Source organism: Melospiza melodia, chromosome 3 (genome assembly GCF_035770615.1).
Source record: "Melospiza melodia melodia isolate bMelMel2 chromosome 3, bMelMel2.pri, whole genome shotgun sequence".
NCBI classification, from domain to species: Eukaryota; Metazoa; Chordata; class Aves; order Passeriformes; family Passerellidae; genus Melospiza; species Melospiza melodia.
The window spans coordinates 126,483,119-126,499,363 of NC_086196.1; the positions used below are offsets into that span (position 1 = coordinate 126,483,119).

The window sequence follows — 16,245 nt, forward strand, 5'->3', positions numbered from 1 at the left end:
TGTATGGCATCAGCTAAGTTCAACAAAGCTATTGAGTTATTGTACTGGTTAATGTAGTGAAATTTATACAAGTTTAATCACATTTATTATCCCTGACAACAATGCAGGTGTTCTGAATGCTAAGTGAATTTTTTAGAAAGAATATAATTAATTTTTCTTGCCCTGTCCAAAAATGCTTACTGGTCAGTTCTGCCATGGAAATGTATTTGATAACATGTAAATCTGGCATTTTGGAAAGTAATTAAAAATAAAGTTGCTGTAGTTTTAAATTCAGCTAATATCTGTCTTGCTACATTCTGAAGTGGTACTAGGCTAAGTGCTTGAACTAATCGATTTTTAAAAGGGTTTGGTTAGTAATCTCAGGGGAAATAAGGTAGGTTGTATGAAAACATATTAATTATAAAGTCTTCTTTTTTAATGATGCATGCCCTTTTTAGAGTACAAAATATTGATGTAGTAACTCCTTCAACTTAAATCATCCTACAAACCTTTCTAGTTTTTTCTCATCTATCTCGATTGTTAGCTATATTTATTACAGGAAGAAAATAAGATTTTAGATTTTTAATTATTAGCTATAAAGGATTCCAGAGCAGCTCAGTGATTTAATTTCTTTGTGAAAAGTATACAACTTCAGCAAATTTTTGCTGACTAGGAAATTTGTCTTTCTCAAAGATTTATATTACTTTTGGGTTCAGTATGTCATATTTTGCTCTCAAGTGTGCAGAAAGCTTATTCATGAAAAAGTTTTTAGTCTTTGAATAATATTTTATATTAGACTTAGAATTCCTGTTGCAGTTTTGCTTGATGTGAATCAATATTTTAGAGTTTTTAATTTAAAAAGAATAAAGGCATCTTAAATGCAGAGATAAAGGCTATGCCTAGCCCCTGGGTGGAGTGAAATATCAGATTGTCTGGCTCAGAGGGGCTGGGGTTTTAACTGCAGAGCGCAGGGCAAGGCTGGAACAGTTTCCAGGGAATGTGGTGGAGCTGTTCCTGTCAGGCAGGTCCTGTGTCAGGGGGCTGAGATGGGGCAGAAGCTGCTCTAAAGAAGGAGGGTTGGCCTGCCAGGATTCAGTGTGGAGATGTCAGGGGTGGTTAGCAGTGGGCACAGCCTGCTGATCAAAGTGAGACAGAATGTACAATAAGCCAAAGCACCAAGGAGGAGCTGCCTGCACCTTTCTCCTCCAGTGGGTGTGAAAGGGCATTGAGTATCAAAAACCTTGTTTACTGGACCAGCTTTGAATACATTAGGTTTGAAACTGAGATAATTGAAGTCTGCTACAGAAGAACAGAAATGAAAAGCTTTGTAAACAACTATTTCTCTTAACCATTGCTCCTTGAAGGACAGGTCCTTTCCTCGAGCTCTGCTTTCAGTTTTAGTGTCTTCCCAGGTTACAGCAGACACTATATAAAAATCTGGTCTTTGATTTTAACCCCAGTTGTTTGTCCTGATCCCCAGAGTCTCTGCTTTTTTCCACCCTGGAATCCAAAAGGTAAGTGTGCTTGGGGGCTGACCTCTACTCCCCACAGAGAGTCTTTGACCCAATGAGCACCTTGTCTCACAAATCTAATGGACAGCTTTCCTCTCCAGCTTCTTAATAAAAAAAGCATGAGATACAGCAATCAGTGAGCTGTGGATCAACAGATAAAATAGAATCATGGGATCATTTAGGTTGGAAAAGACCTCTCAGATCATTGGGTCCAACTGTTAACCCAGCACTGTCAAGCCCACAACTAAATCATGCAACATGTGTAACATCCTAAGTGCAACATCCATACCTTTTAAAATGCTTCCAGGGATAGGGATCCAGCACTCCCCTGGACAGCCTGTTCCCATGTTTAACATTACCTTACATGAGGAAATACTTGTTCCTCTCCAACTTAAACCTCCCTGGGGTAACTTAAGGCTGTTTCCTCTTGTCCTGTCCCTGGTTGCTTGGGAGAAGAGACTGGTTCTGCTTGGTACTCCCTTCTCTCAGGTAGTTATAGAGAAAAATAAGGTCCCCTCTGGGCCTCCTTTTCTCCAGGCTAAACAGCCCCAAATCCCTCAGTTTCCCCTCACAGGACATGTGCTCCAGACCCTTCACCAGCTTTGTTGCCTTTTTCTGGACATGCTTCAGCGCCCCAATGTCCTTCTGGTAGTGAGTGGCCCAAAACTGAACACATGACTCACAGCCTCAGGTATAGGGACCTCATTAATAGTTTTTATGCTTTGTGTAACAGACGTAATAAGGAAAAAAGGGTGTATTTTCTTATTACTGTTTCATTAACTCACTAAAGTAAGATTTCCTGACTTTTTAGACTTTTTAGGTTGTTGGGGTTTTTTGTTAATTTTTTTGCATGGGACACACATTTCAAAAAGGATGTTTATTTATGAATACAAATACCTCCACTGCTAGGCTGCTAAGTGTGATCCTGTGCTGTCTCTGTGACAAATGAAACCACTACTACCAGAGCTAACACTACTTACAATGCCTAATATTAGGCAGATATTTTAAGTATTTTTAATGAAATTTGCATATAAGATACAGGATCTTATGGGACTGGTTTAATTCTTCACATACCATCAGAGACTGTAGCTTCCAGCGAGAAGAAAATTATTAAGGGAAAATTGATATCTGATTATCCTGTTGGAAAGAAAGATGTGAACATTGTGAGTGTTTCAGCTACTGATTAGGCAGTAGAGTTTTGTTTATGTTCAGATAAACTCCTGAGGTGTCCGCCCGAATTTAACAAGGTGGTGTATGGAGAGTAGAACACCTGGAATAAATCTGACAATACACATGTTATCAGTCCCATTTTCAGTGCTGAGGTGTGGATGACAAGAAATATGCATTTCAGAAGATGGTTGTGCTAATTTACCAGCCCAGGAGAGCCTGTGCCTTCCTTTCTTATTGCACTCTGGCTGTGTGATCCTGTACATTTTCTTTTGCTGTCTCTGAAGCCAGTCTGACCCCTTGATGAGACATGTCAGCTTATTCAACAGGCAGAAAATTATCTCTCTTTTTTTGCTTGCTGAGTGAGCTGAATTGAGTCATCAAACTGTTGGAGCTAGCACAAAGGAAGTGGTAAGTACACACAGCTGAGATTGAGAAAAAGGGGAAAGCTGAACCATATTTTTAGTGGTAGGAAGCTGTTAGACCAGCTCAGCACTCTTGTGAAAACTCATTCTCAGTGAAGAACTCCTGTGTCACATTCACTCTGCCTCTGGACTGGTAAAACCTGTGTGTGTGTTGGCTGCTAAGGCTGGTGGTTCTGCAGAAATCTTTGCCAGAAGAAAGGATGTTTGATTTAAGTGGGTCCCTTGATAGAGATGTCATTGGCAATGGATATTGATGGATTGAGGCTAAATACTAAGACTTGGTGCATAACCTTTTCATTCTTTTATATATTTTTATAAATATAAATTTACACGTGAGCTTTATTTTGTTGACTCTTGCAAAGGATTTTGCCATTTGCACTTCAAAAATATTCATGGAACTCCAGAAGTTTTTGTTAAAACATACAGATGTATCCACTTACTATATCTGTTAATCACATGAATAGGGTGGGAATGCCTCAGAATCTGCAATGCTAAATAATGTGAGACTTACTGAAGAGAATGCTTGCTGGAAAAATATAAAGCTACACAAAAGTGAGAATATTGGAGAGGTTTATTTTTGTCATTATAGACAAATGCCAGTGATTATGTCAGTATTTTAAAATTTTGTGGTATTCAGCAACCACCATAAATAAACCCCCACAAGCAATGCAAAACCCAACAATAAAAAACTCCAGCACCTGTCTAGGCATTAAAAAAGAGACAAATTTTCTAAACTGTATTTAATACCCTCAAACATTGGTCGTCTGTGCACTCTTCAAACGTGGTTAATGCTAAGAGTTCAAGCTCTTAAGAAAGCTGGCTTAAGCCCTCCGTACCATGCTGAACATCTCCACACAGTAGGGCAAAAATGACTGCCTGTTTTCCACTACAGAATAAATTATATATCCAGATTCAGCTGGACATACCCAGGAATGGATCAAAACAATCAAAACCAGAAGACTTGAGAGACTTTCAATGAAATGTTGTACCAAACAGCAGGACAAGAAACGCAGGGCAGAAGATAATGCACTGGGAGTTCCACCTGAATAGAAGGAAGAACTTCTTTACTGTGTGTGTGACACAGATTTCCTGGAGATTTTGTGGTGTCTCCCTCACAATCCCAGGAATTGTGTTCTAGGATGATTCTGCTTGAGTGGGGAGGTTAAACCCAATGACCCAGTGTGGTCCCTTACAACTTTACTCATTTGTGATTCTGTCTGTTCAATATCCCTGACAGAGGCTCTAAGAATGACAAAGTAACAGAGATCAAATCATGGATCAAAGAAAGGCAGGTATTTTCAGAACACATTCATAGAAAAATCTTTTCTTTGCAGATGTATTTTATTTGAACAACTAGAATACTTGTATTCTGATTTGCAAGAATGAAAAAAAAATCTAAACTGTTAAATGACAGGAGATGATAGCGCTGAGATACCTGTAAAATCTTTATATGAGAATTATTTTTGCTACAATAATTACAAGTTCATTACACGAATATCAGGAAATGGGAAAAACAAACAAAAAAAAAATGGTTACTTTGAATAGGTAGGTACTGGGTTGAGGCTGGCCACAAGGCAATACATGAAATACCCATGCAAGGGTGTGGGCCAAGAAATGGAGACATTAGAACTGTTAATGTACAGAATTAAGCTGAATATCACAGATGAAAGAGAGGTGGCTGTGGCTGGACCAGGGATATATTCAGAGTCTAAATGATCAGAATCAATGAGATTATCTTCACTCAGAAGTTGTGATAAACACAACACTCACCCAAACAAACCAAAAAACAAATACAGTGGATAAAACTATCTTGTAGTCAAAATTACTTTTAGAAAGGTGATAAAAGCTATAATATTGGCAATGGACCATCAGACCTTGATTTGGCTGTACCTGTGGATCTGCTATTGATTTCAGAACGATAAATAGCACTGGAAATGTATTAATTTAACTAAATCCTAACTTATCCAGGATAAATTAGAAAAAAAATGCTGTGAAGAAGTCCATCACCACCTTATTTATAAATGCAGCCTTTTAATTTTTTTCCCCAGTAGTCACTGAACTAGCAATTGCTGATGCTATTTTAAGCTTGATTTTGCATGAAGATGGTTGACCAAAGGCTATAACACAAAATTACTTTGAATTGAATGGCGCTGCTGTCTTTCAATCTGAGTGAGAGAACAGACAAAGGAGAGCCCGCAGAGTTCTCAGTCTGAATGGGAGAGGAGTGCTTCCAAAGAAGGGATTAGGCCAAGGAGAGCAGCAGAGTGAGATATTCATAGACTTGTCTGTAAAGGAAACTCGTAAATAAGTCAAACACGGAAAATGAGTTTAGAATTTCAGTCCCTCCAGGAAAGGGAGGGAAATATGTTGGAAATGCAGCTGTGTCAGTGTTCACTTTAATGGGTACCCTAGGAATGTCCAAAGTGAAAGAAAAGATAATTTCAAGGCAGCAGATAATTGTTATTGAAGAATTGTGAAAAATGAACCCACAGAACCACAGATCCAGTTTCAAGTTTTTCAGTAGTTTTCTTGGTTTCAAAGTGGTTCTGTATTGGGTATAGAATCTGTAGGGAAAAGTAATCAGAGAAACCTATAGCTGAACATTATAAAGTTAAAAACATATTTTGAGAAAAATAATAATTAGGATATCAAAACAATTGAAGGATTGGATAAAATGTAAAAACATTTTACCAGAGTAGAAATCTGCAAGCATATCCTCTCACCTTCTTTACTATAATGAATTGTTTTCAAGGTAAATACAGTATACTTAAGTAATCAGAGCTGCAGTAAAATAGTATATGAATTTCTGATTAGATAAAATTGATAATGATAAAAAAAAATCCCCAACTGTCAGGAGAGGAACTGTCTGAAAAAAGGATATAGCCATATTTGTGATATAGGGTAGTGGGATGTTATTGTTAGACTTCCTCTGGAGAAACTATTTGAAAATATCTCCTACAATCTTTTAATTTATGTCTGTGTAAAGGCTCAATATTTAGAGCCCAAATGAATTTTGCTGATGGTTTAAATTGAGGAGGCATCATTATTGCAGAAGAGGATCATAATATGACAGTGGCAAAATTGGATGACCTTGAGAACTGTGATCACAGAAAGAGGATGGAATTTAAAATCTGAAATACAAGTGTCAAATAAAGATTTTCTACTATGATTTGGAACCTTAACATGAGAACAGAGATAGGAGAAAGCTTGATCAAAGAATGACACAAGGAATAGAAATGATGCAATGCTATGGAAAGAAAATTCAATTCTAGGATGTATCTGCTGACAGAGGGAGGGAAAAGGAGATGTAACTGGATGTGATCTTCACTATTACTGCACAACTCCAGTGACCTGTGTTTGTAAAAGATACTTGAAGCCAGAAAAGCTGCAGAGAAAGGCTATGAAGTATGTGAGGGGAGTGGAGAGAAAACAAAAAGACTCTCTATTTTTTAGCCAAACTGCAGACTCAGGAAGAGTTTAGCATAAGCCTGTATCACTTGAATATATTCTTGTCTAAGACTTATGGGAATGAAACTCTTCCAGTCAGATATTCCTGCATCTGCTGATTTGGGTTCTTTTACTACTCCCTGTGGAATTTCTCTTAAAATACAGCTGCTCTTCAGAGACATCGCATGGGGAATTAAAAGAATTTAAGTAAAATAGCATATGTGTAGATGCTTTCATCCTGTCTTGAACTGCCATTAGATGCATCTAAGGGGAAAAAACTGTGGAAAATGTGCAGAGTAAAATCCTGGCTCCAGCAAAGACAATGGTGAAAAGGAATGGTTATGGTGTCCCCCAGCAGTATAGTTAGTTTGAAATAAAGTAGCTTGAAGTAGTTAATTTTTATGGCCATCTGATCTTTCCAATGTTCACATTCTTTGTTCAAATTTAAAAGTGTTAACATAACTGTTTCTAAAGAATAAAACTCTGAGACTTTGAAAGACAAATCTTCCTGGAATGAAGAAAACAGGACAAGTCCCGTTTTTAAATCTGAACAAATGATTATCGGGAATTAAAAAACCCTCACAAATCCTTAAGACCCTTTTTTGGAATGAAACATTCTTAGATTATGGGAGAGAGGAGAGTTGTAATTTTACAATGTCTTTCTCTGTCACTCAATAAATTTCAAAGATTATTGGAAGCAGGTTCACACAAGACTCTGTTATTTGTCTTTCGAAATATGCACGAACTCTTAGGACAGTTCATCTAAATCACTTTGAAACACCCAGCAGCCTGTACTGTAATGCAAACAGAACTATTTTATAAATCAGTCAGGAGAACTCATTCTTTAAAAGATATGCTACATTACTGGAGGCAAAAAGCTCTCTGTTTCATTATATAACAATGACAATAACTCAATTTAAGTGTATAATGACCCAAGTCAGCAGTCCACAGCAACAAAAATTTAATAGGAACCTTATATAGTTTGCTGACATGTTCTTCTCTAGAAACCATTATAGGCTCTTCAGTATACAAAACAATTGGCTCTAATCTTTAATATTGCTAAGCAGCAGGGGGCAAATAGGCATTTTAGCACAGCTTTGATTCTTATAAACAGCATTTAAAATATTCACGTGCTCCTAGGCACGGAGCTGTATGTCAAATGTTTCTGAAGTTTGGTCATTAGAAGAGGCTCTCTGGAAGCAGGGAAGCGTTCCTGCACTCCCGTGATGCCCTTTGGAATGGATCGAATGTCACCTTGCTGCCAGGGTGAGAGATTCCAGCCAGTGCTTCCTTCAGGAACAGCGTAATTTCCGACTATCTCCTGATGTAAATTAAACCCACGATAAAGTGAATGGGCTCCAGAGAGCCATTATAAAGAAAATCACTCAATTAAATACAAAACCAAATGTGATTTCCTCCCTATTTCTTCCACTAGTTTTCTATATACTGCACGTAAAGAGTACATACTAATGCCTATATTGAGTAGGTTGTAATGGCCACTTAGCTTATGACTACCATCCCCTTAGCTTGGGGTAGCAGTGCTGAGATTAGGACAGCAACAGAGTAAGAAGCTGTCAGAAAACAACACCTGTATTTACATCTCAGTCGTGTCTGTTCAAAATTCCTTCATTGTGGTAATCTAAATGCCATTTTGTCACTTTTACAGTTACAAGGCAATCAGAGGACATTAGGTATAAATATATTTTTCATGGTTTTGGTAATACTGCAATGCTTTAGCAGTGCATACTGGCCCTCCATAACAGAAGGGTGAAAAGTAGCATGTAAAAAATCTGCTCTCTGCCTGAAACAGAAGATTTTATACAGAAGGCACTGCCTGAGTCACTGAGTCTAGTCACCTGCCATCACAGATTAGTGATTTTTAGTTTAGAAGGCTTTGCAGAGGATATGTCTCACATCTCCTTGCACACAGGCCAACAAAAACAACCCAAATACACTTTAATACAGTGAAAGCCAATGGCAAAGATGGAGGCATCTCTAGAAGAGAAATGGGAAAGAAGGGTGTGTGGGGTAAAAGGAGCTGTGGTGAAGGGCACATCAGAGGGATGTGAATGAGAAAGGGAAACCTAGAGCTAAGGAATGCAAAGTAAAGGTATTTGGGTATGCTTAAAGTGAAGGTATTTGGGAGCTCCAACCTAGATTAAGTCACACCATGTTTACCTTAGGATATTGTCACAACCTTTGATAATTGTTGCACCTTGCCTGCCATGTGTTTGGGATATAAACCACTACACCTAAGCTAGCCAGGATAATCTCTCTGTCCTAATGGAGAAAACCAGGCAATTTTAGGACAAGAACAGTTTCCAACATGTACTTTAGATGGGATGTATTGGGTCATAAAAGTACCTAATTATCTCAATTAAGCTCTGTGGTTTCTTTGGTTTAGTTTTGGTTTTCAATTCTGTGCATGTGAAATATATATATCGTGCTCGTATGGGCACTTTCCGCCAGAAATAATATTACAGGACACATCCTCTCTGTCCAGCTCATGGAGGCATGGAACCATCTTCCCATGCATATTGGTATGGTTGTATATGATACGTGTTGTCTGTGCTCTGTTGTGAGGGCTCTGATTGCCTCCTCCCTTTCTCTTTATTGCTCAGCTAGCAGAATGAGTTCAAAAGGTTAGTGTTTCTTCAGCCAGTGCTGTAGGAAACAGAAAAGCAGGAACTTTGTCAAAAGCTCATGTGAAAGGAGAATTTTTTGAGTTTGGATCCATTATGTTACGTTATACATTTCAGCGGCTGCTGACAACTTCCTATTTAGTATTGTCAATATTTTCTAGTGTTTCTTGTCTACAGAGCTTGTGGGGCTTTCTATTTATTTTAATTTCTAACTACCTAATAGTTATCTGACACCTTGTGAATAGAACATGAAGAATGAAGTTGAAAGTGTGTGTCATACAAGGATGTTATTTGACAAGATAACTGTGCTGCTCCAAGAGTTTCCAGACTTCCAGATGCCAGAAGGGGTAGTTTTGCTCTTGCATTCCCTGTTTACCACTGCTATCAGTTTTCCCTTCCTTCAACACAATGAATGGCCAAAGGTGGTTTAGCAAAGGCATAAAAAAAAAAAAAAAAGAAAAAAAAAATAAAAAAAGAAAGGAGAGGGGAAGAGTTCATGGTGCACCAGGACTACTGAAATTGAGAACACAGGACTATGTTGCTGAGTGAATGTGCCTGCAGAAAGAAGGAAGAAAAAACTCTCCTTTCTGCAACAGCAGGTTGCTCCCTGTCTTACCTGAGGACAAATGTGACAACTATAGCCAAGCAGCAGAGGAAATTTAAAAAAAGCTGCAATGACCTAGGAATGATGACATTTGCTCAACAGCTGGGTCAGGCAGGTGATTTTCACTGTGTAGAGTCCTGAGTTTACACCACTCTGCTGCTCCTGGGAGCTTACAGGGCTTGAAGGGCTGCTCAGGAGGCTTTCCATTTTTAGTGGTGTGAGCAGAAGGAGGCTTAGAGGCTCAACCAAATGTATTCCATCAGATTTAACAAAAAGAGGTAAAGGTGGGAAAGAGAGACAAGAGTTTGGAGGGTAGGTTCATGTTTTTATTAAAGCAGTCCTGCTGAGTTTCCTTTGGCTATTTTTCTGATTCCCTCAAGTGGGGACCCTTAGGTAAAGACCATGGTTAAGCATTTCTACTTTTAAAATACAGTGTTGGGCTGTCATTACACCTTTGAGTTGGCCTTAGGTCTTACTGCCTGTGGTTAGGAAGGAAACTTGTTTTACATGCACTAAAATGCCTGAAGAAAAGGCACCCTACCCTGAGGCTGTTTTTATTCCAATTAAAATGTCTTTGGGTTTTTGGAAACATTTAACACTTTTTACTTGCTTTTCCTTTTCCTTGTGAAAAGTAGAATAGTCCAACACCCCTGAAGAGAAGGTGAGCCTGTGTTTCATGGAGAGCTATTTGTTATCAGGTGGTGAAGTGTGAACTCGCCTTGTCTCACTAAGGAAGCTGACAGAGGCAACATCTCATTTTCCTCCTTGTAGTAATTGCTGTAAGGCAAAATAATTTTCAATGTCTTGGGAAAGAAAAATTCCTGTTAGAGTAAGTCTTACTGATTTTATCATTACTGACCTCGTAAGTGGCTGCTAACTTACATTTTTAGCAGCCAGTAAGAACCTTCTGGGTTCCTTTAAGAGGAAGTGGGCTTAAGACAATGTCTGTCATGAAGGAAAACCATAGGCTCAGAGGATTTGACATTGTTTATTTCTCTAAGAACTCATTCATTATGTTTTCCATTCTTTTTGGATTTCAGAGGCTTATTTCAGAAAATGAGCAGTTCAATACTGATCTGTGCTAAAGCAAACACATGGTCCATCTGGTGAATTGCACATCTGTCTTCAGACAATAGAGGGAGATTGGACATTCTCCAGGATGGTATTATGCCCTGGGCTGTGCTTTGTCTTGTGCCTTACTAGTGATTTCAGACTCTCTCATTTTTGTAGCAGTGTCTTCATATAAAGACATTTCAGTTTTGAACTTTTCTCTTAGAATCCTTCAGGGAATTTTATCTGTGTTATCATATGAACACAGACTGTAAAATGAAAATATGGTATAAAGCAAGAATCATGTAGCTGATTCAAATACTGATCATGGGGTTCCTCCTGCATAGAACCATTTGAAGCATCAGGGCCCAAGTTTACAATATCTGTAAAGGCAGAGATTGGAGAAGACTAAATGATTATGTAATGATGATTAAACACCAAAGCCTTTCTCTAATAAAGAAATGAGGTATGACCTAATTACTACTGTTTGCTAGTGAAGACTGATCCATTTATCATTTTACTCTCTGTAATGGTTAAAATATTTTCTCTCAATTTTCAATAAAGTGGAACTTTTGAAATGTTTTCAAACTTTTGAGTTATCACTTCTTGGGGCTCAAGTAGTCACAATTAAATTATGATGACCTGAGAAGTCATTCTGCCACAGTTACCTTTATGCTCTGAGCACACCTCAGTTTAATGTAAAATGCTAAAAGTTTAATGCCAAATTTTAAGCTTGTCAAACTTCAATGCATTTTTTGCCGAGAAGACAGCAGTTGTGACTGAAATGCACCAAAAGCACTCACATTATGGACTAGGTTGGCTCAGTTGACAGAGTAACCTTAACCTATGAAGCCATAGAAATTTGGTCATGCTTCATCAAGAGCCAGAGTTCCAGCATTTTTCTCTGGTGTCCCAGTGCAAGGCCCCAGGAAACTTGCTCAACGAGCCTCTGACAGCAGTTTAGGGTATTTTATGTACCCTGAGTCACAGGAGAAATACAGACAAGATATTCTCAAGAGGTCAAAACAACAAAAAGAACTTTAGTGGCAACTTCAGAAAATCAGAGGGCTTTGGCAGAAGTTTAGAGCAGCAATCAGTGAACATAAAGCACTTCACAAGGCATTAACTTAGCCCATTCAACTCCAAGCCTCTCTGACTTTACCTTACTCAAAGCTTCAAGAAGAGGGACTTAGAAGAAAAAGAAGAGACAGAAAAAGTGTGGAAAAGAACAGGTATCAGTACCACTCCTGGTTCCAGTGGTGTTCAGCTGATAGAAATTCCAAGAGGTGGTAGGGCACATGCTTACCACGCTGGGTTAAATCCCCTTTGATTGACTTTGTGGGCCCTTCCCTGTTGTAGTGTGTTTGTTAAGTTTTCTGTATTACTCCCCCATTTTTGTATTGTTCCCCCCATTTTATATAAATGGTTCTGCCCTCCCCAGTTTTCCCGCCGCTGGTATTGTCAGTCTTTTAAGTTATATAATGCCTCCTCCCCCTCATCTCCTTATGAGTACACTTTTTCTCCTTCCTGGGCCCAGTCAATCACCCCCCACTCCTCCCCAGTTTCCAGAATCTTCTTCCGTAGGGGGGTTATGATTGGCTGTGGTCCCGGGGCCCCTCCCTTACTTTGTATTGATTGGGTTTTCCCTAACGCCTTTTCCCTTATGTTAGGTTCACTCCCACATTCTCCCTTATTGGTTCTGTGTAAACCCCTCCCTGAAACACCCTCTCCCTTTATAACCTTGTTCCACTCTCCATTCCTTGTCTCTCCCTGGTTGTTGCCTTGGGCTTCACATTAAACCTGACTTGACCCCATCGAGAGTTCAGCTCCTTATTCCCCTCGTGTTGGCAGCGAGACTGGTCCGCAGGCGAGCACAGCCCGAGGCCCTCAGACGCCGAGGGGTGCTCGCACTGGATTGCAGCAGGGTGTCAGCCTGCCCCTGCTAGCCGGACACTGACCATCCCAGCCCAGATACACCCTCGCCGCACTTCCCCAATCCTCCAGGTGGCCCTTCCAGCCATTTGACCATCCTGGGGCTGGACTGGGGCTCCAGGAGAGGGATCAGGAGCATTGCCTGCAGCATGCCAAGGACTGGTGGCCACTGTGGGGTGGGATACAGGCCCAGGGGGAGGAATGGGGTATGGGCATCACCTCAGCAAAGGCAAAGCCCAATGTGCTGCTTTATCCCTGCTCAGAAAGGTTTTGGGCTAGCAATACTCCCAGCCTTCCCACATCTGAGAAGAGTGATGGAAAGCTGTATTTAACTCCTTGGGAGGTCCCATGTAAAGTAATTAATTTGCCTTCCATGCCTGACTTTGAAGGCGTTTTTCAGCTACAGGAGAGCAACAGCATTGTAATAATATGGGTAGAAGTTGAATTAGATAGCACTCTTTCCTTTCTGTGTGAGACAGGACATTTGTTTTAAACCATGGTACAGAATAAATAACAAGGCCTTTGACAGTCTTGCCAGAATCCAGATTTTCCTTTATTGGGCCAAAGGTTTCATGATACTAGTGTTTGAGATTTGGATAGAATCACAGTTTACATAGAATTTGTGATTCTGGGGTCAGTCCCACACCTGGCTGAAGGAAGAGCCTTTCCCCTGCTACTTTGGGGCTTGTATGGCAGTGTTTTCACCTGTGTTAGATTCCTGTGCTCCAGCTTTACTGTTGCCCTGAAGAGAAAAGTGAATATCAGCTGGCAGGCTGACAGTGAGTTTTTTGCCATAAACCCTGGTTAGCTTTAGACTGTTGATGAACAATGAGGCATCTTTACTCTCGAACCCATGTGAGGCCCTATAGGTGGAAAGGTAAAGGCATCAGGTGCTTTAAACTTGCAATGTTAGTGCTTTCCAGAAGAAGGACAAGTCCTTATAGCTCTTACTTGAAGTACAGACATTTCCAGGAGATCTGTTTTGAGTTACCCAGCCAGTTGTGGGGGAAGGGGATTGCAAAGGAATAGATCAGATGATTTAGCTGAAGAGTTTGCTTTCAAGATGGCAAGCAGCACATGTGCTTATTATTAGGCACATATGCTTATTGCAATTCTACCAGCATACTCAGAACTTCATCAATGAGACAAACACTGAAGCTAATTTCCACTGCTCCCATGGAGCTGTAGTCTAATCATGCCTGTTGAAGTGACCTTTGGAAAAAAGTTAACAGAGTAAATGACAAACTTACCAAAGCTTTATAAGGACACTTTTGTCTCATTTCATAGTTTTTGAAACCTTCAATAAAAGTGTTTACTGCTGCCACTGCTGGTGATGGAATATATATATAAAATTGTTTACAATTTTTTGTTAGTACTGCTCCTTTTTAAAAAAAATTTTGAAATTTAATTGAACTCAAATGTATTCAAATGTATTCAGTGTATGGATTTTTCCACAAAAAAAGCATATTGTACTGTGTAGCTACTGTTCCTAGGTGATCTGAGATTTTCCTAACAATTGTAGTGAACAAGTTAGCTTCATCTTTATGGAATGAAAAATGAATGGACTGATAAAGCAAAAAAGCTTAGGTATCACAGGTATGGAATGTATTCAGTTCCTTGCAGAGTTGTTTTTCTTGCTGGGCTTGGTACTGTTAGAGCAGACAAATGAAGACCGCAGGCTAATGGTCTGCTTCTCTGCTAGCAGCCTGGTAGGTATGTGTTTTTACTTCACAGGCAAGCCAGGAGCTTTCTCTCTCTTGCCACTATTTTTGTCCTCTATCATTTCTACTCCCTTGACCTTTATCTCTGCTGATGCTGGAGTAGATCAGATGGCGCTCTTGACGCTTAGAATTTTAGAAAATGTTCAGTTTAACTTTAGGCCTAAATCCTTCAACTTAAACTTTAAATAAAAGATGCTCACTGTTAGGTCTTTGGTCCTCTGCAGAGCTGAAATTCATCGCTCCATAAAACTGTACAATTGCAGCCACAATGTTGTGCTTCCTACTCCTCTCCTCATGCTATGGATTTTATGATTTTGCAATGTGTTCTTTGTACTGCAGCTATAGAAAACCCCTTTTATTTTCCTTGATTTTGCCAAGAGAGCTTAGCAACAGATACTTTACACCCTCAGAGAAGAACTCTGTTTGTAGGGGTTGTTGGCTGTGTTGTTGCCTCTTCCCCTGGGTTCCAGAGTTGTGCCCCACGTAGTGCTGCAGGGGATGTCCCTGTCCCTCCTGTGTCTCTCCATTTAAAGGGAACCCAGGAAAGTGGATATGGCTTGTTCTGTCTCCTGAGGTGGAGTCAGAGCACTGGGATTGCAGGGCACATTAAGAAATGCCTTTTGTCTTCAGTCTAGAAATAGCCTCTAGGTTGAGTCTGAGTGTTACTGACATGGGTGAACTGTTCTTGTGTTCCCCAAAGAAGAGGAGAAAAGAAGGAGCAAGGAAAATAGCAGTTCCAGCACTGCAACAGGTCAGTTGGGCTGCTGTCTGTAAAGGTCTATTTCATTCATCACCTGCAAGATAATTACGTGAAAAACCTCAATTTCTATTAAATTGCACCATCTGTTTGTTAAAGCAATTATTTATAGTGTTTCCCCAACTGTAGCTACAATTCCTCACCTCTGATGTGAGAGCTGACTTTCAGAGGCCTCCCACAGATTATTTCTCCTTGCAAATCTATTCTTCTTACCATTTTTTATTTAGGCTAAACATGAGGGAAAAGGCCAAACTTCTGTAGGTCTCTGTGTCTGTCAGACATGCATGAGGGGAGAGTGAGGCTCTATACTTTGAAATACACAATGAAAAAGACATCTGTTTTCATGCATTGATTTTCATATATTTTAAATGTATAGTATATAAAGAGCTGACTTAGCACTTTATAGAATACTAACCATTTTTCTTACAATTCTATCCTCTAGTTCAGATTTATTTTGCATGTGGAATTGAGCATTAAGTTAGGCACCAAGCTATTTAAGGAAATTTTCCTGTTTCTAATTGCACTGCTTGCTTCAATTCCCCTTGTAATACTATTTAAAGTCAGTTCAATGTGCAGTTTATCCTCTATGTACTTAAAGTACCTGAAAATTTAGCTCCATGTAGGTATATATATACACACACACACATACACACTCATGAATATTTGCTGAGTTTTCCAATGATCAGGTCTTTGACTTTAAAATGCTGTCCAGTGTCACAGACATTTCTCCACAGAAATCCTTTCTTTCGGATTTCTGCGTCTTCTGGAGGCCAGAGGCCTCAGAAGACAACATAAACAATTATTATCAGCTGCTGTGGAATGTAATGGGACGCACCTTGATTGGCTCATTTTCTTTGTTTATAATTAAGGGCCAATCACAAAGTGTAAGCCAGGGACTCAGTCCTTGAACACAACTTTGTTATAGATTCTTTCTATCGATTCTTAGCCTAGCCTAGCTGCTCTGCAAACCTCTCTTTATTCATATTAGTATAGTTATAATGTATTCTATA

The 16,245-nt window shown here is 39.5% G+C and overlaps 1 long non-coding RNA gene across 2 annotated transcripts in view; it reads left to right on the forward strand.

Annotated features, from left to right (window-relative positions):
• Positions 1-16,245, forward strand: part of LOC134416403 (uncharacterized) — a 152,574-nt gene that overhangs the window by 69,412 nt on the left and 66,917 nt on the right. The window lies entirely within an intron of this gene.